Source organism: Opisthocomus hoazin, chromosome W (genome assembly GCF_030867145.1).
Source record: "Opisthocomus hoazin isolate bOpiHoa1 chromosome W, bOpiHoa1.hap1, whole genome shotgun sequence".
Classification (NCBI taxonomy): Eukaryota; Metazoa; Chordata; class Aves; order Opisthocomiformes; family Opisthocomidae; genus Opisthocomus; species Opisthocomus hoazin.
Window position 1 is genome coordinate 30,260,965 of NC_134453.1, and position 20,382 is coordinate 30,281,346.

At 40.8% G+C, this 20,382-nt stretch overlaps 1 pseudogene; it reads left to right on the forward strand.

The window, feature by feature from the left end:
• Positions 1-20,382, forward strand: part of LOC142365481 (SWI/SNF-related matrix-associated actin-dependent regulator of chromatin subfamily A member 2-like) — a 146,909-nt pseudogene that overhangs the window by 84,103 nt on the left and 42,424 nt on the right.

Here is a 20,382-nt window from a genome sequence, read left to right on the forward strand (position 1 = left end):
CTTTAGATTTGGGATTTTTATTTGTTTTACTGGTACTAGTGCAAAGATACCTTGTTCAGCAGCCTCCTTTGCTGTTTTGTCTGCCAATCGATTACCTATGTTTACAGCTGTCTGACCAAATTGATGAGCCTTGCAGTGCATCACTGCCACTTCCTTTGGTTTCTGCGCTTCTTCGAGGAGCTGAAGGATTTCTTCTTTATGTTTTATCGATGAACCTTGGGCTCAGAGCAGTCCTCTTTCTTTCCAGATGGCTCCATGAGCATGAATCACACCAAATGCATATTTAGAATCAGTCCATATATTTACCCTTTTTCCTTCTGCCATTCGCAAGGCTTGCCTCAATGCCACCAGTTCTGCTTTCTGTGCCGAGGTATTTGCAGGTAGCGTTCCTGACTCCAATACCTCGGTCGTGGTGACAACAGCATATCCGGCCGTTCGTCTTCCTCCTTTCACAAAGCTGCTTCCATCCGTGAACAACTCCAGATCAGGGTTCTCCAGAGGCTCATCCCTCAGGTCCGGTCTGCTAGAATAGACTTGTTCAACAGTTAGCAGGCAGTCATGTTCTAGATTTTCTGTCGGATTCTCCGTCGATAGAAACATTGCTGGATTTACAATGGTTGTGGTTTTTAATTCCACATCATCTTGCTCCAGCAAGACAACTTGATATTTTAGCATTCTGCTGGGGGACAGCCAATGACCCCCCTTTTGTTCTAGAACAGTTACCACCATGTGTGGTACATACACCACTATCTTTTGGCCCATAGTCAATTTTCGAGCTTCTTGAATCAGCAATACTGTTGCTGCCACAGCGCGCAAACATCCCGGCCATCCTTTACTCACGTTGTCAAGTTGTTTAGAGAAGTATCCTACTGGTCGCTTCCAGGATCCCAGACGTTGTGCCAGCACTCCAAGAGCCAGATGCTGCCTCTCATGGACAAACAGTTCAAAAGGTTTGGTTAAATTAGGTAAACCCAAAGCAGGGGCCATCATCAATGCTTTTTTAAGTTCTTTAAATGATTTTTGGCATTCAGGTGTCCATGTCAAATACAAGTCTTTGGATTCTCTTAAAGCGTTGTAAAGTGGCTTCACATATAGTCCATAGTTTGGAATCCAAAGCCGACACCGTCCAATCATTCCCAAAAAGGTTCTCAGCTCCTTTGGACTGTTAGGTTCTGGGATTTGGCAAATGGCTTCCTTTCTTTCGTTGCTTAGTTGCCTTTGCCCTTGAGATATTTCAAATCCCAGATAAATCACTGCTTCTCTTCCTATCTGGGCCTTATTTCTGGAGACTCTATATCCTCCTTGGCCCAGGAAATTTAACAAACTGATAGTAATTTCAAAACATTCTTCTTTGCTTTCTGCTGCTATTAGAATATCATCCACGTATTGTAACAATGTCCCCTTTTCCTGGTTTTGTCTTTTCCATATTTCTAATTCCTTTGCCAACTGGTTTCCAAATATTGTGGGGCTATTTTTAAATCCTTGTGGAAGTACAGTCCATGTCAGTTGCATCTTTCGTCCTGTTGCAGGGCTTTCCCATTCAAAAGCAAATATGCTTTGACTTTGTGCATCCAGAGGTATGCAAAAGAAGGCATCCTTTAAATCTAGTACAGTAAACCATTTATATTCCTCTTTCAGGGATGTCAATAAAGTATAGGGATTGGCCACTACTGGGTGTATATCTTGAACTATTTGATTTATAGCTCTTAGATCCTGGACTAGTCGATATTCCCGTCCCCCAGGTTTCTTTACCGGTAATATAGGTGTGTTGTATTCTGACTCGCATTCTACTAAAAGCCCATATTCCAAAAATTTCATGATTAACCCCTCTAATCCTTTTCGTGCCTCCCACTTAATAGGATACTGTTTTTGTCTTACCAGTTTGGATCCGGGTTTTAAGGTCACTTTTACCGGTTCTGCCAGTTTAGATCGTCCTGGAATCTCACTTGCCCAAACCAAGGGGGTCACAGCATTTTCCACCTCTTCTGGAATTCATTCTTCTTTAAAAGAATCCTGTAACATAAATACTTTCGCCTCTATGGCTTTTGATTCTGGTATCAATAATTCAATTTCCCCATTTTTAAAAGTTATTTGTGCTTCTAATTTACTTAACAAATCTCGCCCTAACAAAGGCAAAGGGCATTCAGGCATATATAAAAACTGGTGTGTTACCCACTGTTTTCCCAATTTAAATTTTAATGGTTCCAGAAAAGGCCGATTTTCCCTTTGTCCTGTCGCACCAACGACATCTACCGACTGGTGACTACATTTTCCTCTACATGTGTTTAATACCGAATAAGTGGCTCCTGTATCTACTAAAAATTCTATTTCTTCATTCCCTAGCTTTAGTGTAACCAGGGGTTCAGCTAGGGTTGACTCCCCCGGTCCTCTTCATGATTCCTCATCTAAAGTCATCAATTTAATCGCGCGAAGAGTCGGATCTAATTCCTCGGCCTTAGGACATTGTCTTTTCCAGTGCCCACGTTCCTTACAAATAGCACATTGGTCCGGTGCTAATCGAAGATTTATCCTCTCTCTTTCTCCAACATTCATCCCTCTTCCTCTTCCTCTGCCTCTTCTATTATTCCCAGTTAGAGCCGCCAATAACTTTCCATCTCTCTGAGCTTGTTTTACTTCCTTCTCTTTTTCTCTATTATTATACACAATCCATGCTACTTCGAGCATTTTCCCCAAATCTCTAGATTCAGGTCCTGCCAATTTTTGGAGCTTTTTCCTAATATCGGGAGCCGATTGACCCATGAATATGGAGGCCAATTGTATTGCTTCGTCTGGTTGTTCTGGGTCCAAATTAGTATACTTTCGGGCAGTTTCCTTCAGTCTCTCCATAAAAGCTGAAGGAGACTCATTTAGTTCCTGCCTTATTTCATAAATTTTTGACCAATTTATCGCCTTTAGCATTGCATGTTTAACACCGAACAAAATCCACCTCTGATATCTGGTCAACATTCCTCTGGGTCCCGGCTGATTCGGGTCCCAGTCAGGATCTGAAGAGGGAAAGTTCTGATCTACCGTTCCCTGGAAATCTCCATGAGCATGAGCTCCCTCTACCTGTTTCTTAGCAGTATTCAGTACCATCCTTTTCTCCGTGCCATCAAGCAAAGTATCTAAAATTACCTGCAAATCATTCCAATCAGGATCCTGGGTCCTAATTATTGTCTCAAAGACCTTTGCTACTCTTTCAGGGTCCTCTCGATAAGTGCCCGCTATCTCCTTCCAAGACCTTAAATCAGTTATTGAAAACGGAACCTTTACTGTCACCGGACCAGTATTTCCTACTGCTTCTCGGAGTGGGGCCTGGAGGGGAGCTGTCTCCGCTGCCCCCCCTGTCCTTCCCCGCGTTCTTCCCGAAACCGGGCTAAATCCTCCCGCACCCTCCCCCAGAGGGGAGGTGGAAGGGTTACAGATCTCGGATCCCTCTTCATAATTATCCCCCCATTTCCGACGCGGTGCCACCATTAGTTCAACATCATCCTCCTCAGACTCAAACTTCAAACATTCTTTTCCGACACCACAAGCGGCGCAGCATTTCTTTGAACCTTTCTTACATTTTCCCTTTCCCAAAGCCATTACCATAGAACTATGCGAATGTATCCCACACTGCCTTTGCCATTCCGAATGATTTCTCAGCGAGAAAAACAAATCTACATATGTCATTTCTTCCCATTTACCTTCCCTTTTACAAAACAAATTCAATTGTAAAATGGTATTATAACACAGTGTCCCGTCCTCCGGCCACTTCTCCCCATCATCCAGAATATATAACGGCCACCAATGATTACAATATTCAATTAACTGTTTCCGAGTTAAAGGATCCCCCCCCAGTTCTTTCCAGTGCTTTAAAATACATCCCAAAGGCGTGCCCCTTGGGATGGGTCTTTTACTCGGAAAGGTGCCCATCCTTCAAATGACCAGTGGTAGTGATTGTGCACTATATCACAAACACTAATCAGGGGGACCCCAACCCTTGTTGGAGCTCCCTTTTGGGATCCCAGCCCCCTGCTGAGATCTTGGAGACTTCAACCCGCTGTTGAAGACCTCCCCCTTGGGCCCCGCTCCACCGGCTTTCACCGAGCAGAGACTTTTCACAAAGGTACCTTTTAGCCCAACTCTACGAGGTTTTCACCACGATTTATGAGCAGGCGTATATTATACCTAAAGAATGCCTTAATTAAATTCCAGGGGACTTACTTGGAATCCTTCGGTCCGGGGATCAGAGGTTCTCCTCGAGAATCCCTCGATGCCGGCTGGAGGTCCCGTGATCCCGCGGATCCGTCGGTATTCACAAGCAGGGTCCCATCTGGGTCGCCAGAAACTGTCACCGAAAATCCGGGAATAAAACCTCATAACACCAATGTAGTGTTAAAAGGCAGGCATCCTTTATTGCGGCGCCGGATGCACGGGGGATAATTCCACCAAACGTGCATCCCCCATACCCCCTCCGCGCAGTTTATATAGATCAAAATATACATATTCATCTGATTACATAAGCCCTTTCTTTCATAATCAAATCAGTCCATTTTCATACACTCCTCCCACCCACGCTTGCGCAGTGCCTCCTAGTGGTGGTCGTCGGGGGTCCCAAGATGAAGGCTCATCCTCTTCATCACAGTGTCCGCTGGTTGACCCCAGCTTCTGCACATGCGCAGTCCTTTTCTGGCTCTTGTCCCGTAGCTAGGTCGCTGTAACTATGTCGCTGTAGCTAGGTCGCCTTGACTGGCTCTAGGCGACCGCTAACATTTCAGGTGGGAAACTTTTGTTTCAGTTAATTTAGACAATAGATAAAAACCACAAACACACCTGCAACTATAGTAACGCTATTCCTATTAAAAATTTCCTTCACTACTATTGTTTAACATTGATAATTACCTGGAAACCAAACTCTCTGTTGCTGGACCTAACGTCCAGATGGGCAGGGGCTATACAAGGGACATAACTAGCAACATGGTTTATGTTTATGGTTAACAGATTTCATCCCCTTGGTTACAATGCAAGCCCTCATATATATGAAATGAATATGTATTTAGGTGGTAGGGCTCTTTATATAACTAATTTAATTTTAGTGTCTTATTGTTTGTCGGTAACTGAATTTCCTTTTGAAATCTTTTTTATAAATAGACTGAGCATTTAATGTTGAATTATCTATATCTTGTTGCATTGTGGTTTTCTTGTTTGTTTGTTTTTTTTAAATACTTGTTAATTGTCTTTGCATGTTTCTCTTTTGTGTTTTTTGGGTTTTTTGGAATCCATGGTTTTCAGGCAATTGAAGATGGCAATTTGGAAGAAATGGTAGAGGAAATTTGACTTAAAAAATGGAAGACACAAAGAAATTTGGATAAGGATTCTGGGAAAGAGGATGGGGATAAAGCAAAGAAAAGAAGAGGCAGACCTCCTGCAGAGAAGTTGTCACCCAACCCACCTAAACTGACAAAACAGATGAATGCCATTATCAATACTGTCATAAACTACAAAGACAGGTGAGCTCAGCCTTTCTTGTTTTTGACAAATAATTTCTGGAAACTTAATCTTGTGTAATTTTCAATTCCAGTAATTTGTTTATAAATAAAATAATTCCATTTAGGGCCTGATCTTGTAAGTCTTCCTCCACATAGAGGGCTTTTAAAGGATCTGGTTGACCAAAACTTGTCGAAATGTAATTTAAAAGATGGGCGTATCATGTCTGCTTAGAAATGCTACTGTCCTGTTTAGTAGATATATTTCAGTACTGCAGGTTTGGGAAAGGATTTTCTTTAGCTTAATGGAGTATTCTGTCTTGATAATTATACAAATAATTTTAAATACTTGGATATAGTTTTGTCAATACAAGTTCTCACCATGACACTTAAGAATACTCCCAAAATATTTAGGGTTTGCCTGATGAACACTTGACTTTTCAAAGGAAAAACTGTAGAAATACTGAACACTAGTAGGTTGTTCATAAATGAGGCTGAAGCATTTTTGTCCTTAAAACCCAATTTTGAACATATATATACATAGAATCATATGTTGGATAAGACCTCTAAGATCATCAAATCCAACCATTCGCCCAACACCACCATGCCTACTAAACCATATTCCGAAGTGCCACATCTACACGATTTTTAAACACCTCCAGGGATGGAGACTCCACCACCTCCCTGGGCAGCCTGTTCCAATGCCTGACCGCTCTTTCAGTAAGAAATTTTTCCTAATATACAATCTAAACCTCCCCTGACTCAACTTGAGGCCATTGCCTCTCGTCCTATCGCTAATTACCTGGGAGAAGAGACCAACACCTGCCTCACTACAACCTCCTTTCAGGTAGTTGTAGAGAGCAATAAGGTCTCCCCTCAGCCTCCTCTTCTCCAGGCTAAACAGCTCCAGCTCCCTCAGTCACTCCTCATAGGACTTGTTCTCTAGACCCCTCACCAACCTCATTGCCCTTCTTTGGACAAGCTCCAGCAACTCAATGTCTTTCTTGTAGTGAGGGGCCCAAAACGGAACACAGTACTCCAGGTGCGGCCTCACCAGTGCCGAATACAGGGGCACAATCACCTCCCTACTCCTGCTGGCCACACTATTCCTCATACAAGCCAGGATGCTGTTGGCCTTCTTGGCCACCTGGGCACACTGCTGGCTCGTGTTCAGCTGGCTGTCGACCAGCACCTCTAGGTCCTTTTCCATCGGGCAGCTTTCCAGCCACTCTTCCCCAAGCCTGTAGCATTGCATGGTGGTGTTGTGCCCCAAGTGCAGGACCCGGCCTTTGGCCTTGTTGAACCTCATACAGGTTCAACATTTCACATGTTCGACAACTGAACCTCAGGAAGAAATATAACTAACTTCTAATCCAAACTGAAGTTGTGAGATTTTTATTTTGTTGACTTTCCAACTGAATATCATCTTCTTTATTGAGAAAGAACTTGAGAAATGGCTCATCTTCGTCTATTGCTTAATAGCAACTCTGTATCAGGCTTCAGCTATGTTGGGAACTTGTACTGTTTGATCTCAGGTTTCTGATTTAGTTAAATTGATGCAACCTTCCTGTGTAGACATTCCTATTTTGCCATACATTTATTTACTTAAGTTGAATAGGGGGCAGGTGTAAACTAAGTCAATATAAAATTAATTCAAAAAGAAGGTGTTTTCACATCAGAGGAGCTGCACTGGTGTAACCTATTTGGTGTCTGAACTGTGTACCTAAATTACTACATTTTTTATATAAACAAGCTTTTCAGAGTGTGTGGCTTCAAGTGGCAGGATACATGTTTTCCTTTTTGCAGCTACAGTTTTGTACAGGGATATCGAGTAACGTGCAAGAAAGGATTTAGAGTGGTGATACCTTATTTTTTAAGCACATAACTGCAGAGGTGGACTCCAGATCATCCTGTGATCTATAGGTTCTCTTTAGTGTGTTGAAAAGTTTATTGCTTCAAAATGGGTTACAAGAAACGAGCACAATGAGCAGGAGCTATCTAAAAGGTCAGCAACATTCAGTTTGCTGTGGCTTTTAACCAGCAGAAAAGCTGTGAAGAGTGGAGTGTTTTAAATCCAGGCATTCCAATCAGAGCTTCATGAAATTATCTCTTTCCATTTAGGGTCCCTAGCCTTGGACCTTTTCCAGAAGGCAAGCACTTCTGGTCAGAGCTGCTGCTCTTAATTTTAAACATAGCAGGCTTAAGTAACTTCTACTTTCCTCCTATGTATCGTAGCTTAGTGATTAAAGCACTCACTTAAGAAATAGGAGATTTGGGCATTTTGCTTCCTCTGCCCAGTGAGGTTCAAACTGTATCTCTACCACCCAGGTAACTACTGCACTAAGAGGGATACCACTCCCTCTTCCAGTAACTGAGTTTTTTTAAAAGACGGAATTGGTTGCCAATATAGAAAGTATATGGACCCTTAGTCCATTAGGCATTAGAAATGCCTGGGTTATGGGTTGAGCTTTTGAAGGGAATGAGTTAGGCAGAAGAATGCCAAGTTCCTTTATTTTGATTACGTATGAGTTAGCATCAAACCACTTAGTCATATCAAGGCTGGGAAAGCACAGAAGTGCAAATTTAGACTCTTAAAAATGTAAAGATTTAAATATAAAAAAATCTTTGGAGTTATTCCTTTGGATTAGAGGATTATTTTCAGGATTGACAGTTTCAGAATTAGTTTTATTTTAGCCATTTCAACCCTTGAATTCAGGGGGGGCTTTTTTGTTTTTCAACTCTGGGGTTTTGGGGCAGGTATAGAGGGACAGGTTCATTAGAAATGGAGTAGGCCATGAAGCTTCATTTTTTCATGCATTTAGTATTTGAATGCTTAAAACTGTTTACATCTTCAACTTAAGTTTTCAGTACTAGCAAATGTTTCATCTCTAATTTATGAAAGTCCGAAGGGTTAATCTAGATCAAAGGATGATCAGGAGACACCCACCCAAAAGTCTTAGTGGCTCTGGCCCGAGTTGCTTCCTCAAAAGCAAATTTGCACTCTTTATTGTAGCTAACAAGCCAGGAGAAAAAAAAAATCAAGAAAAATCTTACTAGAAGTAAACTACTAAACATCTCTGTGCTTTCTCTCATGCTTCACCTCACACTTGAGCTTCTTGTACTCGTTGAACCATTTCTCTGTTCTACTTAAAATCTTTCTTTTAAAAAATGTCTTTTTCCATGATGCTTACAAAATTCTTCAATACAAGTTGGCTGCTTACGTATAGAGAGACCTCTGCATAACATTGACAAGGGGGAGTAATCCCTGTATACTTCCTCCACTGTCTTGACTTGTCTTAGAGTTCTGTTGTAAGCATTTTGGGGCAGGGACAGTCTTCTTATGTATTCAAACAGTATCCAACAAAACAGGATGGGTTGCCTACATTTAGGATTTCTAAAGGCTATAATAATGCAAATAATAAACTAAAGGTTGAGCTATATAGTTATTAAACTGAGGTCAAAATAAAGTCAAATAGCCAAAATAGCAACATTTGAAATAAATATTCAATGAAGTTAAATACAATATATAATTCCTTTAAATCCTGTGACAGGAAATTCAAAGAAGTAGATATCCAGTTATTTGTAAATCCCAATTAAAGGACTTTAACCAAGGCAGTAAAAGCTAACTTAGCTGGGTGTATGTTCTAGTACAGAAATCAAATTACTGTTACACTCTGCCATGTCCTCAGAATAAATGAAAACTTCCTCCTTAGATTTCCCTATGCAGGGATATTTAGCAACTAGCATGCTTCCTTTTCTTCCCATTCCACGTTACAACATAAGTACAGATTTTAATGAAATATTCCAATAATTATAAGCTTAGTAGTCTTTGCAGAGCAATTTCTAGCTGCCAACTGAGTTTTTTTCAATTGTTTCACAAAACTAAGTAACTCATTAACTTACTGAATGGGAGAGCACTTCAGTGTTTATGCCAAGATGCTTTTTTTCTGGCACCCTAACTACATGAAATCTTCCAGGGCCTTCTTCCACACACCAGTTTCCTGATATCAGGGGTGTCTCCCAAGTAATAAGGAATCCTCTCTTTCAGAATTGTTAAATACATTCCTTTCCTTTCTCCTCATATCCCCCCCCCCCCCCCCCCGACGGCTTTCTGGTTTGTCTGGTAGGGCAGGGATGTTTTAACATTACATTTTCTTCTCTTTATGAAATAAAAAATGTTAGCCTAGGCTCTAAATGTGATATTTTAGAATACAGAATGAAACTAGAAGCAAGAGAAAACAAGATAAGAAAGCTAGACAAAATCCTCTGACTTCAAGGAAAAAATGTCCTAAGTAAAAGGAAGCTTATGACCGAGAAGGAGAATTTCATTGTATTAACTTTTCTGACTCCTCTTTCTGTTGTTGTTGAGATATCATTTGCCAACAGGAAAGTTGGTTATATAAAAAACTTTTAATTAAGTGATCAAATTTCATAGAACCATTGAATAATTCAGGTTGGAAGGGACCTTGGGAAGTCTCTAGGCCAAATTCCTGCTCAAAGCAGGGTCAGTTATGAGATCAGACCACATTGCTCAGAGCTTGATCCAGTCTTGAAGACCTCTAAGGATGGCGACTGCACAAACTCTCTGGGCAACCTGTTCCACTGTTTGGCTGTCCTTGTGGTGAAAACTTTTTCCTCGTATCCAATCTGAACCTCTCTTCTTTCAAATTTTGCCCATTGTCTCTCTCATCCTCCTGCCATGCACCACTGAAGAGCCTGGCTCCATCTTCTTAGTAAATTCTTCGTATGTATTGGGAAACTACTATCAGGTCTTGTGAAGCCTTCTTTTCTCCAGACTGAACAAGCCCAGTTCCCTCAGCTTCTCTTCATAGGGCATGTGCTCCAGATCCATGACCATCTCGGTGGCCCTCTGCTGAACTCACCCCAGTTCATCAATGTTTTTCCTTTACTGGGGGACCCAAATCCTGATGCAGTTTTCTGGATGTGGTCCAAGGAGTCCTGATTAGAGGGGGATGATCCCTTCCTTCAATCTACTGGATATGCTCCTGTTAATCCAGCCCAGGATACTGTTGGCCACCTTTGCTGCCAGGGCACACTGCTTGCTCATGTGCAGCTTGTTGTCTACCAAGACCCCCAGATCTTTTTCAGCAGAGCTGCTCCCCAGCCAGTCAATCCCCAGCCTGTATCGTTATAAGGTGTTCTTCCTTCCCAGGTGCAGGACTTGGCACTTGTCCTTGTTGAATTTCATAAGGTTCCTGTTGGCCTATTCCTCCAGCCTTTCTAGGTCCCTCTGGATGGCAGTCCTGCCCTAGAGTATATCAACTGGAACCCAACTCCACTCCACCCCCGAGCTTGGTGTCATCTGAAAACTTGCTGAGAGTGCACTCCATTGCCTTCTCCAGGTTATTGATAAAGATGTTAAACAGGACAGGTCCCAGGATAGACTCTACTTGTTACCAACCTCCAGGTACAGTAGCCATTAACCACTAACTTCTGAGCCTGATCATCCAAGCAATTTTTTAACCATCTGGTTGTCCACTCATCCAGACCATAATGTAATTACTTGGATACAAGAATATTGTGGGAGACAACATCAAAAGCTTTGCTAAAGTCAAGGTAAATAACATCCAGTGTTCTCCCCTCATCCACAAATCCAGTCATTTTATCATAGGAGGCAAACAGGTTGGACAGGCATGACATACCCTACATAAATCCATGCTGACTCTTACCAGTCACTGCCTTCTCCTTCATATTACCAGAAATGTGTTTCAAGAGGAATAGTTCCATGATTTTTCCAGGGACTGAAGTGAGACTGATTGTCCTTTTGGAGGACTGGGTGCATCATCTTCCTCCAGTTCTCAGGGACCTCCCCTAATCTCCATGAATTTGCAAAGATGATAGAGAGTGTCCTCACGGTGACATCAGCCAGCTCTTTCAACATCTTCAGGTGCATTTCATCTGGTCCCATGGACTTGTGTGGGTCAAGTTCTCTCAAGTAATCTCTGACTCTCTCCCTGTTGGTTGTTCTCCTTGAATTCTTTATCTAAGCACAAAGGCCTAGGAGACCTTGTTGGTGAAGGCTGAGACAAAGAAGACATTGAGTACCTTAGTCTTTTATTTGCCCACTCCATTTAGCAATGGTCCTACATTTTCTTTGTTCAGCCTTTTACTACTAATGTAGTGGTAAGAAGCTCTTTTTGTTGCTCTTGGTGCCCCCTTGCAAGCATTAACTCTAGGTGAATGTTTGCTTTCCTATTACCACCCCTGCATGCTTGGGCAGTGTTTCAAAATTCATCCTTTGAAGTCTGTCCTTGTTTCCACCTTCTGCACGCGTACTTTACACATTGGAGCTCAGTTGTGAGTTTCCTGTTCAGCCAACCCAGTCTCCTGTTATGTATGCTTGATTTTCTGAGCATCAGAATGGATCTTTCTAGCACTTGGAGGAGGTTGCCCTTAAAGACCTGCCAGCTTTCCAGAGACCCTTCGCTTTTCAGAGCTGATGCCTAAGTGATCCCACCTACCAGTTCCCTGAATAAGCCCAAGTCTGCCCTCCTGAAGTCCAGGGTCTGTACTCTGTTTATTTCATTCCTCACTCCCCTCAGGATCTTAAACTTCACGATTTCATGGTCCCTACAGTCAAAGCTGTCATTTTATCATATCCCTGAGTAGTTCTTCCTTGTTCATGAGTACCAGAACCAGGAGAGCGTCACTACTGGCTAGCCCCTCTAGTACCTATATCAAGTAGTTATCACTGGCACTCTCCAGAAACCTCCTGGATTGCTTGTGTTGCTCTGTGTTGCCCTTCCAGCAGATGTCAAGGCAATTAAAGCCCCCCCTCAAGAACAATGGCCTCAGATCTGGAGACTTGCTCAAATTGTCTGAGGACTTTGTCTACTTTCTCACACTGATTGGATGGTCTGTGACAAGCTCCCACCATGAGGTCACTCTTAACATCCACTCCTCTGATTCTGACCCACAAGTTCCCAACCATCCCGTTGCCCATTCCATAGAACTCCATACATTTGAGCTAATCATTCACATAGAGGGCACCCCCCTCCCAGTCTTCCCTGCCTGTGTTTTCTAAAGAGCCTGTATCCATTCATCATGGAGCTCCAATCACGTAAACGCCCACCATGTCTCAGTTACTCCAGTAATGTCATAGTTCTGCATACACATGTGGAGCTCCAATTTATCCTGCTTATTTCCCAGGCTGTATGCATTTATGCACATATACATGAGGTGGGCCTTCTTTCACCCTGTTTTATTGTTCCTGAGGTCTCTCTTGTATCTGTTGCCCTGCACCCTTTACTTTCCACCCCATTCATCATTTATTCACTGTCGTAGTTTAACCCGGCAGCCAGCAACTAGGAACCGACAGCCGCTCACTCACCCCTCCCCTTCCCCCCCAGTGGGATGGGGAGGAGAAACGGACAAAAAGGGAAACTCGTAGGTTGAGATAAAGACAGTTTAATAAGACAACAAAGGAAATACTATTACTGCTACTAATATTTATAATAATAATGATAATTATTAATATGCAAAACAAACTATATATAATACAATTTTCCTCACCACCTGGTGACCGATTCGCAGTCAGTCCCCGAGCAGCGATCGCAAAACCCAGGAAGCGTGAATTTTGCAAAACTCCTGAAAAAGACCAAACTGCCAGAAAAGTTCAAACTCCCAGACAAGAGAGGATATGAACTCACGGAAATGAGAAAGAGAGATTCCTGCCCCCAGGCCAACCCCCATTCATAAACTGAGCATGATGTCTATGGTATGGAATATTTCCATTGGCCAGCTTGGGCTAGTAGTCTGTCTATGCTCCTTCCCAGCTCCTGCACGCCTACCTGCTCATTAGCTGAATATGAGAAACTGGGAAAAAGATCTTGATTTTATAGCAACAACTGAAAACATCAGTGTTATCAACATTCTTCTCATACTAAATCCAAAACACAGCAGCTCCTGGGAGGAAAATTGACTCTATCCCAGCCAAAACCAGGACATTCATCCCTTACTCCATACCATCTACATCATCCTTAGGTCCCACACCTTCCAATAAATCACCACCACTTTTCCTGTCTTTTGGTGTATACAAGCAGATATCATTCGCTAGAGTCTATGGGTCAAAGTACAGAAGCACTAGAACAGTCGTAAGAATAGAATTTTTAACTTCACAGGAATTTGTCTGCTAGCTTTTATTTTTAGAAGTTTAATTGTTTAAATGAAGTCTTCCAAAAACAAATCACCCTGAAGCAGATATCTGGCATTAAAAAACAAACAAACAAATCCCTTGTCTGGGTAATTAATTTCCTGAAGTTACAAAAAAAGGAAAACATTAGGAAATTGTACTTATTAGCCCCTCTGATAGCTGTGCTTTTTTTCCACTACACTGTTCTTACTGTTGTCTCTAGTATGAATTTCATACACCAAATTATGAGTAGGATATTATTTCATTAACCTTTTGGTATCTATAAACACACTATCTTTGTGTCAAAGATCACATTTTCCCTCTTTGTAATTTAGAATTAAAATCACAAGTGGGGAAAAAACTTGGGGATGACGCTGACATTTCTAGACATAAGCATCATCTTTACAGACCCCATCTGCAATGTCTGAAGTGTTTTGGATTTTGTTGCAATTGTTTCTGCACTTAAGAAACCGATATCTGCATGTAGAAAAGGTGCCCTTGTAGGTGTTAAACCTTGGTCTGCATTTGTGGTATAAGACAATTGTTTAGGGTGTTAGGGAATTTTTATTGTCCCTCTTGAGGCGAATTAAAGACACATTTGTGCTTATATAAAAAAAGATTTAATGAGCAATTCATTGGACAGAGTCCTACCTCAATAAGCGGTTCTACAAGGAGTCTGCAAAGAAGCAGCATGAACCAATTCCTTATATACACTTACACCTGTGCCGATCATGTGTGTATCAGGCGGCATCAGGCACCTTAGCCCGGTGTTTGGTTCATCTCCCAGGCCAGTTGTGTTTACCAAAGGTGGCCCCTGAGCACTTGCATTCCACTATTGTCACAAGGCAATACTGCAGCATTTCTTATCTCATCAGGCAGTTTAACCCGTTCTGCAGTTAGGCCTTCTTGCCCTCCATGCCAGATCATTCCTTTGTTAGGAATTACCATTGCTAATGAGTTACAATTTGAATTTCCCCTTCAAGGGGAAAGATGGTTGAAATGCATATGTCCAGCACTGCCATCTTTTTTTTTCCAGTTCTGATCCTCATTTTTAACCTTTCTGTCTTTCATTCCCTCTGAAATTGAGAATGTCCATATAGAAGGCTGGTGCAGAGATTAATTTGTAATATTTTTCTTATGTTTTTGTAAACCAAAGTTTCTCTATATGACCAGGGTAATTATTTTACCCTTTAGAAATTAGGAATAATTTTAATGGAAATAAAAAACATGTTTTTTAGTGAACTAGGAATTTATATGCCAAATGAGATCAAGCTGAGCCCTAGCTGCTCTGTTTGCACCATGGACATGCATGCTGCCTTAGACTCCAAAACCTTCTTCTTTCTCCTGTGAGTGTTTTCCTTTATTTTTAAATTTCAAACTAAGATAAACTATTAGTCTAGAATCCTCAGAAGTTAGTTTTTCCCTTTCCTGATTTTTAAACACAAAAGAATTAATTTGATCCAATATTCCTCCATCTTCCTTACAACTTCACTGTATTATTCTCCCTTGCAGTAGTTTGTTCTGTTACTTTGCATTAACTTTGCTTAGATAGCAACAGTTGACTCCTATCAGATCTTTAGGACCATAACAGCTCTGTTGTAAGAAGTGGTGTGCTTCTGTGATCCACCTACTTTCTACTCAGCTCATTACACCTAGACAAAGTAGTGGATGCAGAGCCTTACCTGATAACTTCATAAAGCTTCCTCCTCTTAGTAGGTGTTTTTTAACCATGTTTAATAAGGCTGATAAGAAAGTTGGAGGGTTGGGTGGTTGTGTCCTGCCCATGTTTCTTGCTTGAACAGAAGACTTCCCATATTTTTGGTGTGTAGCATTTTGATCACTGCATCATTAAAGCTAAAAATGTTTAAATTAGTACTTGTACCATCCTAGTTTTGACAGATTAGTTCAGGGGAGAGGATTTTTCTTCGTATATAAAATTGTTTTCATTTGGACTGTTTCAGAGGTTTCTTCAAGTGACTAGCTTTTAGCTGTATTATAAAATAGTGAGTAATGTAACTGGTCATCAGTAATGTAAATAGTAATTAATTGTACCAATCAATACTCTGAAGTCTTCAAGCATAAAAAAATAAAGAGTTGTGATTGATACCCTGATCAAGATTATGGACTATGTAGCCATATATCAAAAACAAGAATTGCTATTTCTAACTATTTCCATTTAAATAATAGGGAAATGTCTGCCATCTACTAGTCAAGTCAGATAATCTTGAAAAGGGAAAAGAAATAAAATAAATTTAACAAAAGTGAACAATCTCTCTACCTGTCTGGATTACTGTTGGAAGGTTATAAATACAAAATGACAACCTTACCGTGAAGATGGAGTTTTTGTATTTGTTTGTGATTTTTTTAGAACAACTTCACTGTGAATTGCACGTGAATGGGAATTGTAATTAGCACTCTAGTGCTAGGTGAGAGAACTCTGACTAGAGCAAGTATGCAGGACTCTTCACTCAACCCATGTAAATGGAATTTCATTGTTTGTTAAGAAGTGTGAAATTTGCCAAAGAAATGTGAACATCTTGCAGTTTCAGCTTCATTGTTATCTTTCCTTTCTGGTTTCATTAGTTTCAAATACCTGAAGGGGAAAGAGGTTTGATAAAAAGGAGTAATATTCCTTAAGGAATTTTAACCTATATAAAATGTAAGTATTCACATGTGAACACGCATGGGAATAAAAGTATGAACTAATACAGTAGTAGTGAACCATCACTCATCTTTCTGTCACAGTCAATTCTGTTCATTTATTCTGATCACTCTTGCTCTTCAGCATGTAGTCTGCTAGTTGTTAGGCAAGCATAAATGATTACTGCTCATGCTTTTTCATATGGTGGCTATAGAGTTTATTATTTTCTAATTATAAAAGTTGAAATATGGATTAAAAATCAGAGAATGGCATTCAGAATTAGTAATTTTCTTCCACCATACACATAGCAGTCATTTTTTATTACATAAATACTGTCTTTTCAAACATGCAATATGGAAACACATACACAAAGGGAGCAGGAGGTAATGTTTCTGTGATAGAAGATTCTGGAAAACTGGTACAACAGAATAATTTGTTACTGATCTGGGTGGACAAAATTAAAGGGCAGTACATGTGGTTTTACCATTTACACGACAAATCAGGAGACATGCTTTGTAGTTTTTTTGGGGGGGTGGGGTTTTTTGTAAGCACTTTGAAGACCATTTCATACCTACTATAATGGTGCAATTGTAAATTTGTGCTTGTTCCCATTAAAGTATAGTATTATCGGCTGACAGTAGAGTTTTACTACTTTCTTTTTTTAAAAATTAATTTAGCTTTTACCAATTTTTGCTTCAATGGGAAAATGTTTTGTTCTATTTTTTGAGCAAGTACAGAGTGAGGAGGTCTACAAAATAACATACCGTCTATCTTTTGAAGACACAGTTTTGTCACAATATTGAATGACTCCACAAGTCATCTGCTAATTGTCTGCTAATTTTGCAATAACTTGTGACTTTTAAACAATTAGCTTACATCTGCATGATGTATGTTGTAAAACAGAATTATTAAAAGATTATTAAGTTTGTGAATTCAAGCAGGAAGAAGGTAAGTACAGCCTGTAATGCCACCACGGAGTACTGGTTTCACTTGTTTTTTTTAAACAGGATCTTTGCCTTATATCATGCACGGGATGAGCAATGATCACTTAATGAACAACTATTTGTTATTTTACTTTATCTTCATTCCTGAATACATGGCTTTGTGTCTTACTTGTTGTGTCCATTATTCAAACCCTTTTAGAAGACAGAATTATGAATTTTCTTGTGGGCTTCTTTATGGTGTTCATCAGTATATAGTATTGAAATGCTTTGCAAACATATAATTGAGTTTCACAATACCACAGCATTATTTTAATTTTATGGATGACAAATAGAGACTTAAACTTTAAGATATCATTTGGTATGCTCATGTCACCGAAAATCCGGGAATAAAACCTCGTAACACCAATGTAGTGTTAAAAGGCAGGCATTCTTTATTGCAGCGCTGGATGCATGGGGGATAATTCCACCGAACGTGCATACCTCATACCTATTCCATGCAGTTTATATAGATCAAAAATATACATATTTATTTTATTCATGCATATTCAGTATTATTCTCTTTGGCGATTGGTGTAAACTTCTCTCGCTTCCTACGTAAATTGTTGCGCAGACTCAGTTACCCTCTTCCATTGTTCCTTTTTGAGTAGGTGGTATTACTTGAGTAGGGCGTCAGTGAGTTGGTGGTCGCGATCTCCCCCTGCCGGAATTACCTTTTACCTATTAGGCTCGCAATCTTGGCAAACCTGGTCAGTTTCTTTAGTCCATTTCACAGAACCACACTCCATCATTTCTCTTGACAGAAACACAGTTACCTACTATTGTTAGCATTAATGGTTACCCAGAGAACAGACCCTCTGTTCTAAGACCTAATGTCCAGGTGGGTCGGGCTGTACTAGGAACATAGCAGCATTATTCATGTTTATGGTCAACTGATTCTATCACCCTGGTTACACTCAGAACACTTTCCTGGTGGATATACATAGCCGGCCTTCTATCTGCTAAAAGTATATTCCTACGCTTACCATAACCTAACAGGCATTTGACTGCTAGGATTGTGTTTGCTGTAAACTGGATAGAAAAATACTCTACACAAGATTTACGCCACAGGATATTGATTGGACCACACCAAATAGGATGCTGTGCCTGTAATATTTGAATTATTGTCCTTCTCTCTCATACAATGTCTGTAAGAAGAAATGTCCTAGAACTAAACCAAGAACATTAAGAAATCTTGGATCAGTTGAACAACATCTCCATGTTAAAGAAGAAAGCTCTTTATTCCTAATTGTTCATTGACCTACTAGGTCCATAGGGAAAACAGTATCTACCCAAATCCTGAGACTATTTTACACATTAAGAGATCCCTATTGAGAAGGCATAGATGATGACATTCATAGAGGATACAGCTGTTCCATACATCTTAGCCTCCTTCATCATGACAGAATTACCAAAATTAACCTTTAATTCTGCATTAATTCCAGTGTGTCTGATAAGATGCCTGCATTTTCAACAGAATGCTGTATTGTGGAGGACAGCTGTAAGAGAGAAGCTCAGGCAGGGGGCTCAAGAACTGGAAGCAGGCTCTGTGTTGCCCAGCTTCTACAAATTACCATTTGAAGGTGGAAATGAGAAAAATTTGGAGTAAGTTGTGATAGAATTAAGCAGTGATATTTCTGTCTGAAATATGGGCTTAGAAACACTGGTGAATGCTGTCTGTGTAAACAGTTCTCAGAAGCTGCTTTTTTCTGCTACCATGTGTAATCGATTGCCTTGCTGGACTTGTCAAATGCAAGACAAAAGACAAACGGACTGAGGTTGTCAAGAGCCAAAGAGCTAACAAAGGAAGTAAATAACTGGTGCTTATCTTATCAGACAAAAGTAAGGGGGGATAGCCCATCACTGTAAACCAAGTGATCTGTGGGGCACCGCGGAGGCTGCGCAGCCAGAGATTGCTTCAGAGATTGCTTTGGATAAAGCACAGATGGCCCCCGGATGTGCATACCGAGATGCCCGCTCCAAAGATGCCCGCTCCAAAGGTGTGTCGCACTGCTGAGTCCCGCTTCTGACGACACGACATTCCATGCCAAGAGCCAACCGATACACAATAATTGACTTAGTCCCACCTCGCAAAAAGATTTCCAAACATATAAAAATTGGCACTTGAAAACTCTCTTTGGGAGGAGGAGCCAAGTGAGAACTTCACCTGACGGACGGGTTGATGAGTCTGAACCTCTCTTTCCCCCCCCAAGAAGGGACGCCTTTTTGGTAAGAGTCGTGCCTCTGACTTTGTCAGACGTATCTCCGGGAACACATTGTTAACTAAAGTGCTAAACTATTACTTTGAGCTCAACTTTTGTAGACACTGCATTTATCAATGGCAATTCCGAATCTGTGATAACTGTCGCTTGAATAAATTACCTATTGTTTCAACTTTGCGAAACTGTTTCAGTGAAAGTCCTTGGAAGGGCTCTGACAGGCAAGCTGAATCTAATAAGTGGCTACACACTTAACCCTTTAGACATAAACCGTTGACCAAGTCTGGGACTAGGAATTGATCCAGCCGCACCTAGACTCTCCTCTGAGAGAGAGTTTAGAACGCAAGGGAATCTTCTCTGTACCTCATGACTCAACGGGAGGGCTCTCCTTTTGCCGCTTATCAGACTCCCCTTACCCCCCCCTTTAACGCGACAGTAAAAAAAATCGGCATAGTCGGCAGGATTGCCATGGGTCAACTACCAAACTATAAGTGTGCACCATCCCAAGCAGGAATTGAACAGGCCCAGAAATTCTGGAAAGGTGAAGATAAAGTGGTAGAACGTATAAAACAATGTTTAAGTGAGCAAAAGATCAAAAACACTAAAGGCAAAAAATTTATTTGTGCTGTATTAGGGGCTTGCCTATCTTGCGCGCAGAAAGAAATTTAAGAGTCCCCACCGCCTGAAAAAATTGCAGATGTAGAATATGCTGCACTAAAGTCAGAAAATGAAGTATTAGATACATCACTGACTTTTGAAAAGGAAAGTCGAAAGACATTGGAGACACAAATCGACACCCTAAAAGGTGAAATCGGTTACCTTAAATCGCAATTGTTTTGAGCCAATAGGAGAGAAAAACATTTAGAAGGAAAATTAAATCTCTCAGTAAACCCGATACTGTCACCGAAAATCCGGGAAT